At 40.0% G+C, this 16,165-nt stretch overlaps 1 pseudogene; it reads right to left on the bottom strand.

Annotated features, from left to right (window-relative positions):
• Nucleotides 1–6,090: 6,090 nt before the first annotated feature.
• Nucleotides 6,091–15,979, bottom strand: LOC122276863 (annotated as a pseudogene).
• Nucleotides 15,980–16,165: the final 186 nt, after the last annotated feature.

Raw genomic sequence — 16,165 nt, 5'->3', positions numbered from 1 at the left:
TGAAATGATGGATTTATATTTAAAAATTTAATTGGTTAACGTGTCCCAAATACAACAAGTTGCAATTTGTTTTTTTTTTTCCTCACTTAGTTTGTGAAGTGACTTTTTGTTTTTGAAAATGCTGCAGCCTGACCTCCTTTGATTTAAAACATAAAAGACAAAAAAGAAGAAAGACTTCGTGAATCTATTTAATAAATGACAGATCATTTCAATTAGGGCTGCCCATTTGGGATACCCATACCTGGCTTGTTGCTTAATTGATATGGATTTGACACGAAATATTTAAATAATTAATAAATTCAAGATTAGATTTTAAGGCACGTGATGGACACTTAATTAATGGTATGAACGGACAAGATCATACAAACAATGAAATTGTTTATAATGATAAAATCAAGATAATCATGATTAATTGTCAAGATCATCTTGTAAATATTAGTATAAATATTAGTATTTAATAATGAAAAGATCATCAGTACATGGAGGCCCCTTTAAGCTTTTGGACGTAAGGGAGAGTTTTCTTTTTCCTTTTTGAAAGACACGCGTTTGGCTGTTTTGGACAATGACAATATATTACAATAAAACTTTTAAAGCTTATCTCAATCATTAAGTAAGTCAAATATTGCGGAAAAGAGAAAGAGATTTCTCAAAACACACGTACCTACACACGCACGGAAAACAAAAGAAAAGAAAAACTGTACCATAGACATATTTCATCGTTCTTCTTTTCTCCTTGGATTCCAGTACAAAGGGTATTTTATTACCTACATCAATTAGTGTAGCTTTCCAAATAAATTAGTTAGATAGAAACATAATTTTTCTTTGACTCTATCCCTCTCTTGGAAATAATACAAGGATCCACATTCGATCAGTTCTAAATCAAGGGTGATATATTGCACATATTGTTTTCTATCACTGTCAAGCATTACACTTCCTGATGAGATTAATAAAGATGTAAATAGATAAAAATAGTGTTAAACACAATTTTAAAATGTATAATTTTTGCTTTTTTTTTTTAAAAAAAAAAGAAAGTAAAATTTACTTTTAAAATATAAGTTTTTTGTATTCTGATTTATTTGTTTCTTTTTAAAAAATATACAAAATTTATATATTTTAAGACTGTATAAATTATTTTTCATTAAATAATCTATCTATGTTGAATTTTTTAATATCTCTCAAAACTATTCTCACTTTTTTTTTTTAATATATGTATTTCAGGTGGAGGGTTTTGAATTCCAGAAATTTATTTTACTTATCATTTTAATTTTCATCATCTCATAATATAATATTAGATAATTAAAAATTATTTATTATATTTTATTTTTAAATCTATTATTTAATATTATATTATAAAATAACGAACGGATGATTAAAATTAAAATAATAAATAAATTTTTTCTTTTAAAAATTAAGAATAATGTCAATCAGATGCGTGAAACTATTCTGGAGTTGATGCCATATGAAGATGTTTTGTTCGGTTGCCGAGTCTAATCACATATTCTCATTTATTTTATTTTATTTGATGACAGAGAGCATCAATAGCTGGCACACACCCATGCATTTTAAATTATTGAATCAAGTTTTAATATATCAAGTTTTAATATATCGAAAGTTATAATCTATTACTGTATATCTTTTAGTCATATTTGTATGATGTCTACCCAATTACTTGACACCATTGTTTTTATTACAGAAGACAAAATTTAGTGGAAGATGGCAATACACATGTAGTGTTTTTATTATTAATATTGTTATAATTGATTGAGATAAAGAAGTTTTATATAAAGACTCTTTATTTAAATCTATGACATAGACACAAACCAGTACACATCTCGATGTCAGCCTTTACAGTTTCCCCGTCTTTCCTCTAAAATCTTCCGAGACTTCCACTTTTGCATTATTGATATGCCTGTGCTCGAGATCTGTGTGATATCTTATCTGTCTGATTGAGTTCAATCTTCTTGATCCATTCGTTGGATTTGCCTTATATTATATATATACATCTATATAATATAAATTAACTTGGTTGTTGACATTAGACATCGACTTCTTGAAATAAATTATTGAATTAAGTTTTAATATATCGAAAGTTATAATCTATTACTGTATACCTTTAGTCATATTTGTATGATATCTGCCCAATTACTTGACACCATTGTTTTTATTACAAAAGACAAAATTTAGTGGAAGATGACAATACACATGCAGCTTTTTTATTATTAATATTGTTATAATTGATTGAGATAAAGAAGTTTTATATAAAAACTCTTTATTTAAATCTATGACATAGATTTAATTTTACTTGTGCAGGTAAGTGTTGAAAAGAATGTCATGAGTTAAGAATGTCATTACTTTTTTTTATAAATATCTCTCCGTTAAATTATCATCCAAAATTCTAACTCAAACTAAAAAGAATATTAATCCATCAATCATATGCAGTGTTAATTTGTCAATGATTGACTTGTCACTTGGCATTACTATATGTATATTTAGATTTTTAATAATATTTATTAAAAGCTAGGCAAAATTTCAATATAGGAAAATGATGGTAATCATTATAGTTAAAGTAGTATTTGTTTTTTTCAATCGTTTTCGATCTGTCCAAACATTTTGATTTGACTAAAGTTTATGATTTAAAAAATAAAAAATAATTATAAATAAAATCAAATGGATGGATAGAAAACGTTAAAATATTGGCAGGCACATCGGAACAAAGTTTTAGCAACTTGCAACAAAGTAAGTAAAACAATTGATAAATATTCGCACCGGCCACATCGTAAAAATCTTCCGAGACTTCCACTTTTGCATTATTGATATGCCTGTGCTCGAGATCTGTGTGATATCTTATCTGTCTGATTAATTCAGAGGCCAAAATGTCAAACAAATTGAGCTAATTTCTTAATCCATATCAGACTGCATGCCACTAATTTGTGAATTAGGTACTTATCATGATAATGATTTGATTGGACTATAAAGAACCAGCCGGTGCACTCGCTTAATATATATATGTATATCTTTGGGCCCAGGTGTTATAATGTCTCCCTCCAGAATAGATCATTTTTTCTCTACCTGAATTGATGCATTTAACAAAGCTAAAAATCCAAGCTGCCGACACACAAACCTTTTAAATTCCCTCTGATTATTCATCATTTATATATGTCAACACATGACCTATATCTATATGATGATCTTTTGCTATCCATGAAGATTCATAAAAATAAAATAAAATAAAATAAACAAAGTTAGCATGCATGGAAAAGAGCCTGGTCCCACAACATACATCATCAATCACCCACAAAACAAACCTCTCCAACAAGCACATGGTACGAATCTTGGAGATATTTGTTTTATATTATATCGAAGGGAATGCTGATGTGACAGGCATGCAATTGGCTCGGTAATTATTGGCTATAAAATATTTATTTGCTATCCTTGTGCTGTTGCATGCATGGACGTTTGTGCTGGTATAGTATTGCATGCTGATAGACATGATTTTCTTCCATCTATCAATTTTTAATTAGATCATGTAATTATTTAACTTCAATAATTTCAAGTCCTTACAATTTTTTTAATTTCTCCTCCAAGGCAATTGATCTCGATCCCTCTCTCTCTGTCTCGTACGTGAAGTGATAATATTTTATATGTGTCCACTAATCAATAGTTAACCCAAAACCACATGGTACGAATCTTGGAGATATTTATTTTATATTATATCGAAGGGCATGCTGATGTGACATGCATGTAATTGGCTCGATAATTATTGGCTATAAAATATTTATTTGCTATCCTTGTGCTGTTGCATGCATGGACGTTTGTGCTGGTATAGTATTGCATGCTGATAGACATGATTTTCTTCCATCTATCAATTTTTAATTAGATCATGTAATTATTTAACTTCAAATAATTTCGTCCTTACAATTTTTTTAATTTCTCCTCCAAGTTATTTATTAAATTATTATTTTTTTATACAAACTAAATTATTTAGAGTGATGGAGTCTAGAAATTAATATATTAAAACTTAGTTCAATAATTTATTTCAAGAAGTCGATGGGGTGATGCATGGGTCCCCACTGCCTCGGTTTTATTCGCATCGGCCACATCGTACGTACAACTTGTAAAATTAAATTGCTAAATATAAGAGAGAGGCCCCAGGAAAAAGGTGACGCACACTAAAAGGCAAGCAATCCAATTGTGATCTCGAAGCTGCCTCAAGCTTCCATAATTCAAAGTGTCATCCATCTATACATAACCTGCTTTTTTTGGTTTCAATCAATCATTTCTAGCAAGTATTGTTGCTGTAAACTTAATGTGGTACTATATATAAGTACATATATTTCAGTTACGTGAATTATTTATTTATTCATTTTTTTAAAAAATAAATTATAATTTTTTTTTCTCGAGCCACTCCAGTATAATAAATACTGGTAAGAATGCCTAATATATGTATATAAAATATTTTCTTATCAGTTACTATTCACCACTCCATACCATACATCAATAATTGAGGTGTTACTATGCTATGGGAAACAGTTTTATAATATGAAAATGAATATATGAATAAATAAAGAAACTTGGTAGTGGAATGGATGAAGGAAGAAGAAAATATAGAAAGTTGGGTACAGTGAGGCACGTACATATCTTTGGATCCATTAAAAAGATTGGAAAGCAATGATAAGGGATAAGATAATTATGGGAACATTAGAAATTCTATTGGAAATTTCTTCAACAGTTAAGTCTTTTGTCCTTTACCCACTTTCGTATTTAATTAAGTCATTGAAAATGATTGATGTTTTTATAAATAATGGCATATATAGTTGTCTATCGTACCATTATTGCAATGGTGAGATAAAGGTAATTAGAAAGAAAGATAATAAAGGAACGTCAAGATAAGGATAAGAGAGATAAGAATATTATTTAATACTAAAAATACTATTTTAGATGAGAAAGCAAAGACAACTAATGTGGATCGAATGCATGTGGCATTAACAGGAATATATCTCTAACCTATAAGATATCAAGCCAATATATATATATACTGCCATTATGAAATTTGATGTAACATCATTATAAAAAAAACCCCTCGTCCCATCCTAACTACTAACATCATTAAATATTACTATTTAATATTTTATAATTATTTTTTTCTACTTTTCATGGATTTTCTTAGATGATATGACTTCCTAAAAGTACTGTAAATCAAAGGAGAAAAAAAGAGAGATGCTTTTAATTTATGGAGGCCCCAAATAACGGGGCCCATGTGCTTGTATAGATAATTCATGTATCACCGTCTCATAGCAACGACTTTGATGGAGGTTTTCATATGGTGACGAATGACTAATCAAAACAGTCCAAATCCAGTCTCGCTGCTACTTGCCACATCAATCAACCAATTTATTTAACCTTCCTTTTTTTAATTTTTCCAAATCTATATTTGTAGTAAGTATGGTTATTCACTTTTTTACCTTGTCCTCTTGAATAAGTAATGCATATATGCCTTAAATTCTCACTTCCTATACAATATGATTACCCAACTTTTAGATGAATTTACACCCATAATCCAAGACGTTTGCTTTTAGCCCATCTGGGTTTTGACCCAATTCTAGCTCACAGGAAACCATTATGCAATGCAATTAGACATGAAATGGCTGAAATATAAGATTGGGTACTAATCATATCAAAGCCAATCAAAACTTGGGACAAAAGATAATAAATTGTGAATACAGAGAGAGAGAGAGAGAGAGAGAGAGAGAGAGAGAGAGAGAGAGAGAGAGAGAGAGAGAGAGAGAGAGAGAGAGAGAGAGAGAGAGAGAGAGAGAGAGAGAGAGAGAGAGAGAGAGAGCCATCCTCCCTTTATTATATAAGCACTAAAAAGATGGAGAATTTATAGAGCGGTTAAAAAAGAAGCCCAGCTAAATGGTTCAAAAAATAGAAACGCAAAATAAATAAAAATAAAATTCCACGTTCAAAACTGCCACCGACCCTCAAAAATAATAAAAGCAAGGAGGTTAAAACTGTAAATTTCAAAAGAAAAAAAACCACCGAGGGTTGTCATCCAAAATAATAAAAGCAAGGAGGTTAAAACTGTAAATTTTAAAAGAAAAAAAACCACCGAGGGTTGGGATGACAACTATCGTGATCCTTCTCTTCTTGCTTCTCTACTGCTATTTTGTCCTTGAGCTTATCTCCCTTCTTTTCCTTCTTTTTCTTCTTCTTTTCTTCTCCTTCACCTTCATCCTCATCGCTAGACTGCAAAGTTCAAGCAACAGACATATTTTAAGATTTATTACACCTTCCTTAATTTAAATAGAATGAGAAACCGAATTTTCTTTTTTAATCAAATCAATATAGAAATTAATGTCATAAAAGGAGTTGGGAAATGATACAAAAACATAAAATTATAACCAGAACAGATCTTTTAGATCCTCTTTTTCCAAACCAAACAAAAATAAAAAAATAAAATAAAAAATCTGGCATGTTTCACTGTGTATCTACCAGTTCATGTATGATGAGAACTTTATTACAGATAGATGGATTAGAGTCGTGTCTATAGATACTTACAGAGCTAGAGCTGCTGCTGGATCGGTGAAGCTTCTCGTGTTTCTTCTCTTCTTTCTCCTTTTCCTTCTCGTGTTCTTGATTGTGACGCCCCCAAATCCCCACGCCCGAACACGGGGAAATCGAGACGTCCGGATGGTGACAACCCGGGTCACCATCCTATCGACGGGTGCCAAGTGTGTGCAAAGGCAACGAATGTGCACGAAAGAACACGCAGCGGATAACGAAAGTCATAACTAAGTACCAGAATTTTTTTCTTAACGTAATACAAGCTGTTTAAAACGTACATAGATAAAATATTACAAAACACAAATACAGCTTTAAAACCATAAAGAAATGCATAACATCAGCAACCCGGCGGAGCCGCATCCTCGGGCTCAGCCTCCTCCTCCTCATCCTCATCTCCTGCACCAAAAGCTACGGAACCATAAATGGTACCGCAGGTAAGTAAAACCCAAGCACTACTAGATAATAACACATATAGAACTCAAACAATATGCATGAACCATGCCCAATGTACAAAACCCAAAGACACAGTTTTCCACACACGCCAAAATCACATTTTTTATCCGTATGCACCATGACCTCCCCTAGGGGTCATCCGCACACCCTGGCTCCAGTGCCACACCGCAGAGTACCACCACGCATGTGACACCTAACGAGCGATGCCCAGTTCCGTGCCCCGCACGTTCGTAGCCAAGCATCCTCTAGCCCTCACCAGCGAAGGGCCACGGAGTCGGTGCGTAGAGCGATGCTCGGTTCTGCGCCCGGCGCGTTCGTAGCCAAGCAACCCCTAGCCCCCGCTCCCGTCGTCTAGCGACAACTCAGGGGACGTCACTCAGTTTATTCCGCTCCCGAGTGACCAGAGGAGCTCCACCGGGATAATACCCCATCCCGGCTTGGGGTCGTGATACACACGCACCCGTAAGACCACTTACGCCAATACACAGGCTTTTCACACAAATCCACAAACACACGTGCATGCACCATGTAATGCCATAACAATGCATAATAAAATAATCGAACAATCATAAATCAAATAAACAGGCAACTCCGTCCTCCATCCATCCGACCCCCGAAACTCCTCGGACTCAGTCCGAAATCAACAACCAACAACAGTAAATAATTGAATGAGCAATATATATTAAAATCTGAAAATAGGGTTTGGAAAATACTTACAGCGCTATATGGTAATTTTAGAAAACAAGCGGCGTTGCAAACGGCGGAAAAACAGCAACGTCACAGTGAAAATTCACTGTGGCCGTGGGTTTGAAAAACCCACTTTTGAACGGGGACAAACTAGGACACGAGATTGATAGGGGGTGGTCAAGGGATGGTTGTGAAGCTATTGGAAGTGATGAACGGCCGTGGGTGGCGGCGGAATCGCCGGAAAATGGCCGAAATACCCAAATCAGAAAACAAGCTCGTAGGAGCTGCTCCGGTGGTCGTTGGAGGCCGGAAATGGGTGGGTTAGGACGGCAAGGGACCGGTGATGAAGTGGTGAAGAAATGGTGGCCGGAGGTGGAGCGACGGCGGCGGATCGGAGCCAAAACCGTGCGGCTTTGTTGGGCTTTTTCCGGCCAAATGGCGGGCCGGTTGGGGGTGAGCTTGGGTGGGGTGGTGCACCGGAGGGAGGGGAGGAGAATGGGACCAGTGGGGGGCCGAACGGTGGCCGGACGGCGATGGGTTGGGCTGAGGAGTGTTCCGGCGTGAGGGAGAGGGAGGAGAGAGAGAGCTCGGGGGGGCGATCGGGGAGAGAGAAGAGAGAAAAAGAAAAAAAGAAAAAGAAAGGAAAAAGAAAAGAAGAAGGAAAAAAAGAAAGAGGAAAAAGAAAAAGAAAGGAAAAAAAAGAAAAGAAGTGTAGGGAAAAGAGGAGATCTAATCCTCATCCGGAAAACAAAACTAAACCGCCAAAAAGAGATTAAAACCACAAAACAACTAAAAGAAATAAAACACAACATCAAATAAATTAAATTAAATTAAAAACCAATTTTAAAACACAAATAAATTAAAATAATAAACTAGTATATGAATTAAATAAAAACAACCATTTAAGCGAAAATACACTTAAAAGCGGGTCATCACATCCTCCCCTCCTTAAAAACAATTTCATCCTCGAAATTGCAAATCAACCACCAACTTAAAGCAAGCCACATAAACGCTCATAAACCAACTGAGATCAAGATTAAAATACATACCTTCATCATTCAAACAAGTATGGGTACTGCTCCCTCATGTCCGCTGCTCGCTCCCAAGAGAAGTCTTGTGCCAACAGATCTCCCCAAGCCACTTTAACCAAAGGTATCGTCTTGGACCTCAACTGTTGCTCCTTCCAATCCAAAATCTGCGACGGAACAACTTCGTAAGTGAGAGCCGGTTGCAACTGAATACCTGCTGGGTCGACGAAACGTGGCTCTTGTTGTCCAAAGCTCTTCTTCAGGGATGATACGTGGAAGACATCATGAACATCCCCAAAATAATCTGGCAAAGCAACCCTATAGGCGACGGACCCTACTCTCTCCATTATCTGAAAAGGGCCGACGTACCTCGGATCTAGTTTCCTTTTCTTACCAAAACGCTTAACACCTCTCATGGGAGAGACTTTAAGATAAACCCAATCACCAACTTCAAAAGACAACTCTCTCCTCCGGGTGTCAGCGTAGCTTTTTTGGCGACTCTGAGCTGCCGCCATTTTGTCTCTGATGATCCGGACTTGGCTTTGCATTTCTTGAATTATTTTGGGTCCAATTATCCTACTTTCCCCAACTTCATCCCAACACAAGGGCGACCTACACTTTCTCCCATAAAGAGCTTCATAGGGAGCCATCTGAATGGTCGCATGGAAGCTGTTATTGTAGGCAAACTCAATGAGCGGCAAATGATTTTCCCAACTCCCTTGGAATTCCAGGACACATGCTCGCAACATGTCTTCCAGGGTCTGAATGGTGCGCTCTGACTGGCCGTCTGTCTGCGGGTGATAAGCAGTACTGAACTTCAACTTAGTACCCAAAGCTGCCTGCAAACTCTTCCAGAACTGCGACGTGAACCTCGGGTCTCGGTCCGACACTATACTCTTTGGTATGCCGTGTAGCCGCACTACCTCTTTGACATACAAACGGGTCAACTTACCCAAAGAGTCGGTGTTATTAACAGGCAGAAAATGAGCACTCTTCGATAACCGGTCCACAATCACCCAAACAGAATTCTTCCCACTAGGCATTCTCGGCAAACCCACAACAAAGTCCATCGTGATGTCATCCCATTTCCACTCAGGAATTGGGAGGGGTTGGAGCATACCTGCAGGTCTCTGATGCTCGGCCTTTACCTGACGGCATGTGTGGCATTTCTCCACATATAAGGCAACGTCCTTCTTCATTCCATCCCTCCAGTAATTTTTCTTCAAATCCCGATACATCTTTGTACTGCCAGGATGAACTGAATAAGGGGCCGCATGAGCTTCCGCCATGATCCGTTCTTTGAAATCTGAGTCCTTTGGGACCACTCTGCGATCTCGGAACCGAAGTATCCCATCATTATCCATGCTATAATGCAACGGCCCTCGAGATTTTCAGACTTTTTTCCTGATGTTCAGCAGCTTCGGATCCTTTCTTTGGAGAGCTTTCAATTCTTCAAAATCAGTTACCCGAATATCAAGAACTGAAGACAAAATCTCTACTTGCTGCGAACTTTCTATAAGGAGCCTTCTCATCCCACAAAGCAACGATTCCAATTCTGACGGTTCGGCTTCATCTTCCAAATGAGACTTCCGGCTCAAAGCATCAGCAACTATATTAGCCTTCCCTGGGTGGTACTTGATCTCACACTGATAGTCACTGATTAGCTCCAGCCAACGCCTTTGCCTCATATTCAGATTTTTCTGGGAAAACAAATGCTTCAAGCTCTTGTGATCGGTAAATACCTCGCAAGCTTCCCCATACAAAAAATGCCGCCAGATCTTGAGTGCAAAAACAATCGTAGCCAATTCTAGATCGTGCGTCAGATAATTCTTCTCATGGTCCTTAAGCTGACGAGATGCATAGGCTACAACCCGTCCTTCCTGCATAAGGACACAACCCAAACCGAACTTAGACGCATAACTGAAGACTACGAATGGCTTATGCGGTTCTAGGAGTGCTAACATTGGTGCCGTTGTCAACCTATTCTTCAATTCTTGGAAGCTTCTCTCACATTTCTCTGACCAAACAAATTATGTATTCTTCCGAGTCAAAGCTGTGAGAGGTCCGGATAGGCGAGCAAAACTCTCTACAAATCTTCGGTAGTATCCGGCGAACCCCAAGAAACTCCTGACCTCGCGCACGGTTGTCGGGCGTTGCCATGACAATATGGCTTCTACCTTACTAGGATCAATTGCCACTCCGCCCCGGGAAATTACATGCCCAAGAAATTTAACCTCTTCCAACCAGAACTCACACTTGCTGAGCTTGGCGTATAGCTGGTGTTCTCTCAATCTCTCAAGTACCAGGCTAAGATGATACACATGCTCTTCAACATCTCAGGAATAAATCAGTATATCATCAATAAATACTACCACAAAGGAATCCAGGTAAGGTTGAAACACCCTATTCATTAAATCCATGAAGGCAGCAGGAGCATTAGCTAACCCAAACGGCATCACCTTAAATTCATAATGCCCATACCTCGACCTGAAAGCAGTTTTAGGCACATCCTGGTCTCTGATTCTCAGCTGGTAGTATCCCGACCTCAGATCAATCTTAGAGAACACGGCTGCTCCTTGAAGCTGGTCAAACAAATCGTCAATCCGCGGGAGAGGGTATTTATTTTTGATGGTCACCTTATTCAATTCCCGATAGTCAATGCACATACGGAGGGTTCCATCTTTCTTCTTAACAAATAAAACTAGTGCACCCCACGGCGACGTACTAGGCTGAATAAATCCCTTCTCTACTAACTCTTGCAACTGAGTCTTCAACTCTTTCAATTCAGCCGGTGCCATGCGATAAGGAGCTTTATGCACAGGAGCCGCTCCAGGTTCCAAGTCTATAACAAACTCCATCTCCCGAACAGGAGGTAGTCCGGGCAAGTCATCCACAAACACATCGGGGAATTCTTCCACAACTGGAATGTCTGCCAAGGACTTCTTCTCAGACGGCGTGGACACCATCTGAACCAAGAATGCATCCGCTCCCCATGCAATCTCTCGTCTTGCCTGAATCGCCGATATAATCATTGGCTTTTCTTTTAATCTACTCCCCGCAAATTCCAGACAATCACCATCTGGAAGCTGAAAGCTAATTATCCGACTTCTGCAATTAATACTCGCAGAATATCGGTATAGCCAATCCATCCCGAGGATGATATCTAAGCCCAACAACTTGAACACCACCAAATCCGCATCCAAGAATCTTCCCTCAAAATTTAACGGGCATCCCAAAGCAACCTTGAAATACCACACCATCTCACCATCGGGTAGAGCCACTACCATAGCCTTCGGCAACGGTTCCGTGACCAAGTTACACACTCGAGCAAACGTGGAACACACAAACGATCGTGAAGCACCGGAATCAAACAAAGTACAAGCATAAAACTCATACAAACGGACTCTTCCTGAACCAAACACACAACCCATGAAATCCAAAAAACAACGAAGAAACCGAATGCACCAAAAATTAAATCCAACTTAAAAATTAAATTAATCCATACCTGTGATTACTCCAGCATCATGGGTCGCTGGTGCCTCATCATCCACCTCTCCGGGTGTGACAGCATAAACCCGGGCTTGCACTGCTTGTCTCGGGTTGGTTCTTCCACCGTGTCTACCTCCACGGCTTTCTTGAACTCTGACAGAGCAATCCCGCGCAATATGTCCCACTTGGCCGCACCGGTAACACTAGGGTCCGCTACTCATCCGACACTCGCCCTCATGAGCTCTATTACAAGCTCCACAAATAGGCACCCGTCCTCCCATACGAACACCTGAGGACGTAGGAGGTCGAGTTCCGGTCCGCTGAACAAACTTCTGGGGCGAACCCGAGCTGCTTCCTTCACCAGAGAAACTCCGCCTCTTATGCCCTGGAGGGGAACCCACACTCAGATTATTTTCCCGCTCCACAAGGGTAGCCACATCCACTAATTCCTGAAAAGTGGATATCCGATGGCTGACCACCATACGGCGTATGTCATGACGCAGCCCCTCCTGGAAACGATCTGCTCGCATCTCCTCAGTGGCGACAAGGTGAGGAGCAAACCGCTCAAGTTCTATGAACCTCCGGGCGTACAGCTCCACTGTCGCGCCCCCTTGGACCAGATTGGAGAACTCTCTTGCCTTTTGCTTCCTTACCGATGCAGGAAAGAAGCGGTCATTAAACTCCTTCTTGAAACGCTGCCAGGTCACCGCAGCGAAAGATCCCAGTTCAGATTCCAACAGCACCCTCTTGGTATCCCACCAATCAGAAGCGGTACCTTGCAAGAGGTAGCTGGCGTAAAGTACTTGTTGTGCCTCAATGCACCCACACACCTCAAAAGTCTTCTCCAAATCTTTGATCCATTTTCCAGCCTGAAGTGGATCCTCATTTCCCGTGAAGTGTGGAGTCCTATGCGCCAAGAAGCGCTCATAGGTGCATTCGGCTTGCACCATGCTACTGGACCCTCCTGGATACATCCAAGACACTCCCTGATATGGCCAGGGACCTCCTGGTTGTGGCCAATACCCTCCTTGTTGCGGACAAGGCTCTCCTGACGGTGGATAAGGCCCTCCTGATGGTGGCCAAGGACCCCCTTGTGGTGGCCAAGGTCCTTGTGGTGGCCAAGGCCCTGCCTGTTGAGACCTCGCACTCTGTTGCATAAACTCCGTCATCTGCCGAATTGCTTCGGCTATGGAGTCATCCCTGGAGGTATTGTCCCGTGGCTCCTGAGTATTTTTCCTTGGTCTTCCTGGTCTCCCCATATTCCTGTCACAACACCACTCTTGACCCTCCTTTAAGAAAACAAATAAAACCATCATAAAGCCAACAAAAACAAAAACAGCACTACACAGCAAGAGATAAAAGAAACCAACATGCCAAAACATAACTAAATGAAATAAAAACAAGCAAACAAGCCCAAACAAATAAAACAAATAAAACAACTATACTTAACATAATTTTCAAAACACAACTTTAAAAACATTCTGGTACTACCAACGGGACATGTGGTTTTACCCAGAGCCAAACCGCTCTGATACCACTTGTGACGCCCCCAAATCCCCACGCCCGAATACGGGGAAATCGAGACGTCCGGATGGTGACAACCCGGGTCACCATCCTATCGACGGGTGCCAAGTGTGTGCAAAGGCAACGAATGTGCACGAAAGAACACGCAGCGGATAACGAAAGTCATAACTAAGTACCAGAATTTTTTTCTTAACGTAATACAAGCTGTTTAAAACGTACATAGATAAAATATTACAAAACACAAATACAGCTTTAAAACCATAAAGAAATGCATAACATCAGCAACCCGGCGGAGCCGCATCCTCGGGCTCAGCCTCCTCCTCCTCATCCTCATCTCCTGCACCAAAAGCTACGGAACCATAAATGGTACCGCAGGTAAGTAAAACCCAAGCACTACCAGATAATAACACATATAGAACTCAAACAATATGCATGAACCATGCCCAATGTACAAAACCCAAAGACACAGTTTTCCACACACGCCAAAATCACATTTTTTATCCGTATGCACCATGACCTCCCCTAGGGGTCATTCGCACACTCTGGCTCCAATGCCACACCGCAGAGTACCACTACGCATGTGACACCTAACGAGCGATGCCCAGTTCCGTGCCCCGCACGTTCGTAGCCAAGCATCCTCTAGCCCTCACCAGCGAAGGGCCACGGAGTCGGTGCGTAGAGCGATGCTCGGTTCCGCGCCCGGCGCGTTCGTAGCCAAGCAACCCCTAGCCCCCGCTCCCGTCGTCTAGCGACAACTCAGGGGACGTCACTCAGTTTATTCCGCTCCCGAGTGACCAGAGGAGCTCCACCGGGATAATACCCCATCCCGGCTTGGGGTCGTGATACACACGCACCCGTAAGACCACTTACGCCAATACACAGGCTTTTCACACAAATCCACAAACACACGTGCATGCACCATGTAATGCCATAACAATGCATAATAAAATAATCGAACAATCATAAATCAAATAAACAGGCAACTCCGTCCTCCATCCATCCGACCCCCGAAACTCCTCGGACTCAGTCCGGAATCAACAACCAACAACAGTAAATAATTGAATGAGCAATATATATTAAAATCTGAAAATAGGGTTTGGAAAATACTTACAGCGCTATATGGCAATTTTAGAAAACAAGCGGCGTTGCAAACGGCGGAAAAACAGCAACGTCACAGTGAAAATTCACTGTGGCCGTGGGTTTGAAAAACCCACTTTTGAACGGGGACAAACTAGGACACGAGATTGATAGGGGGTGGTCAAGGGATGGTTGTGAAGCTATTGGAAGTGATGAACGGCCGTGGGTGGCGGCGGAATCGCCGGAAAATGGCCGAAATACCCAAATCGGAAAACAAGCTCGTAGGAGCTGCTCCGGTGGTTGTTGGAGGCCGGAAATGGGTGGGTTAGGATGGCAAGGGACCGGTGATGAAGTGGTGAAGAAATGGTGGCCGGAGGTGGAGCGACGGCGGCGGATCGGAGCCAAAACCGTGCGGCTTTGTTGGGCTTTTTCTGGCCAAATGGCCGGCCGGTTGGGGGTGAGCTTGGGTGGGGTGGTGCACCAGAGGGAGGGGAAGAGAATGGGACCGGTGGGGGGCCGAACGGTGGCCGGACGGCGATGGGTTGGGCTGAGGAGTGTTCCGGCGTGAGGGAGAGGGAGGAGAGAGAGAGCTCGGGGGGGCCGATCAGGGAGAGAGAAGAGAGAAAAAGAAAAAAAGAAAAAAAGAAAAAGAAAGGAAAAAGAAAAGAAGAAGGAAAAAAAGAAAGAGGAAAAAGAAAAAGAAAGGAAAAAAAAGAAAAGAAGTGTAGGAAAAAGAGGAGATCTAATCTTCATTCGGAAAACAAAACTAAACCGCCAAAAAGAGATTAAAACCACAAAACAACTAAAAGAAATAAAACACAACATCAAATAAATTAAATTAAATTAAAAACCAATTTTAAAACACAAATAAATTAAAATAATAAACTAGTATATGAATTAAATAAAAACAACCATTTAAGCGAAAATACACTTAAAAGCGGGTCATCACATTGATCCTCTACCTTTGGCTCATATTCAGAAACTGTAACTTTCTCATCAAACTCAGTAACAATCGCCTCCTCTTGGCGCTTCTCCTCCTCTTTCTTCCTATGGAAATCAAACAACCCTCGGTCCGTCTTCTCCACGGCAACCTGCTGATCATCAACGCAAGCAGTCTCATACTCATATATACCCTTATTGTGGTGTTCCTCGGCCATAATCGATCGAAAACAACTAAAAAGAATATCGAAAATAAAAACAAAAGAGACCAATTACGAAGAACGAGAAGGTCGATTAAATTACTGAAAGGTTTTGTGGAGGTATTTTCAGCTTTGCTACGATGGATTTGTGTGAGAGAGTGGAAGGTTTTATAACATAAAATTACCATATTAAAGACTCAGATT

This window comes from Carya illinoinensis, chromosome 9 (assembly GCF_018687715.1).
Source record: "Carya illinoinensis cultivar Pawnee chromosome 9, C.illinoinensisPawnee_v1, whole genome shotgun sequence".
Classification (NCBI taxonomy): domain Eukaryota; kingdom Viridiplantae; phylum Streptophyta; class Magnoliopsida; order Fagales; family Juglandaceae; genus Carya; species Carya illinoinensis.
This window is presented reverse-complemented; position numbering and strand designations above follow the sequence as displayed.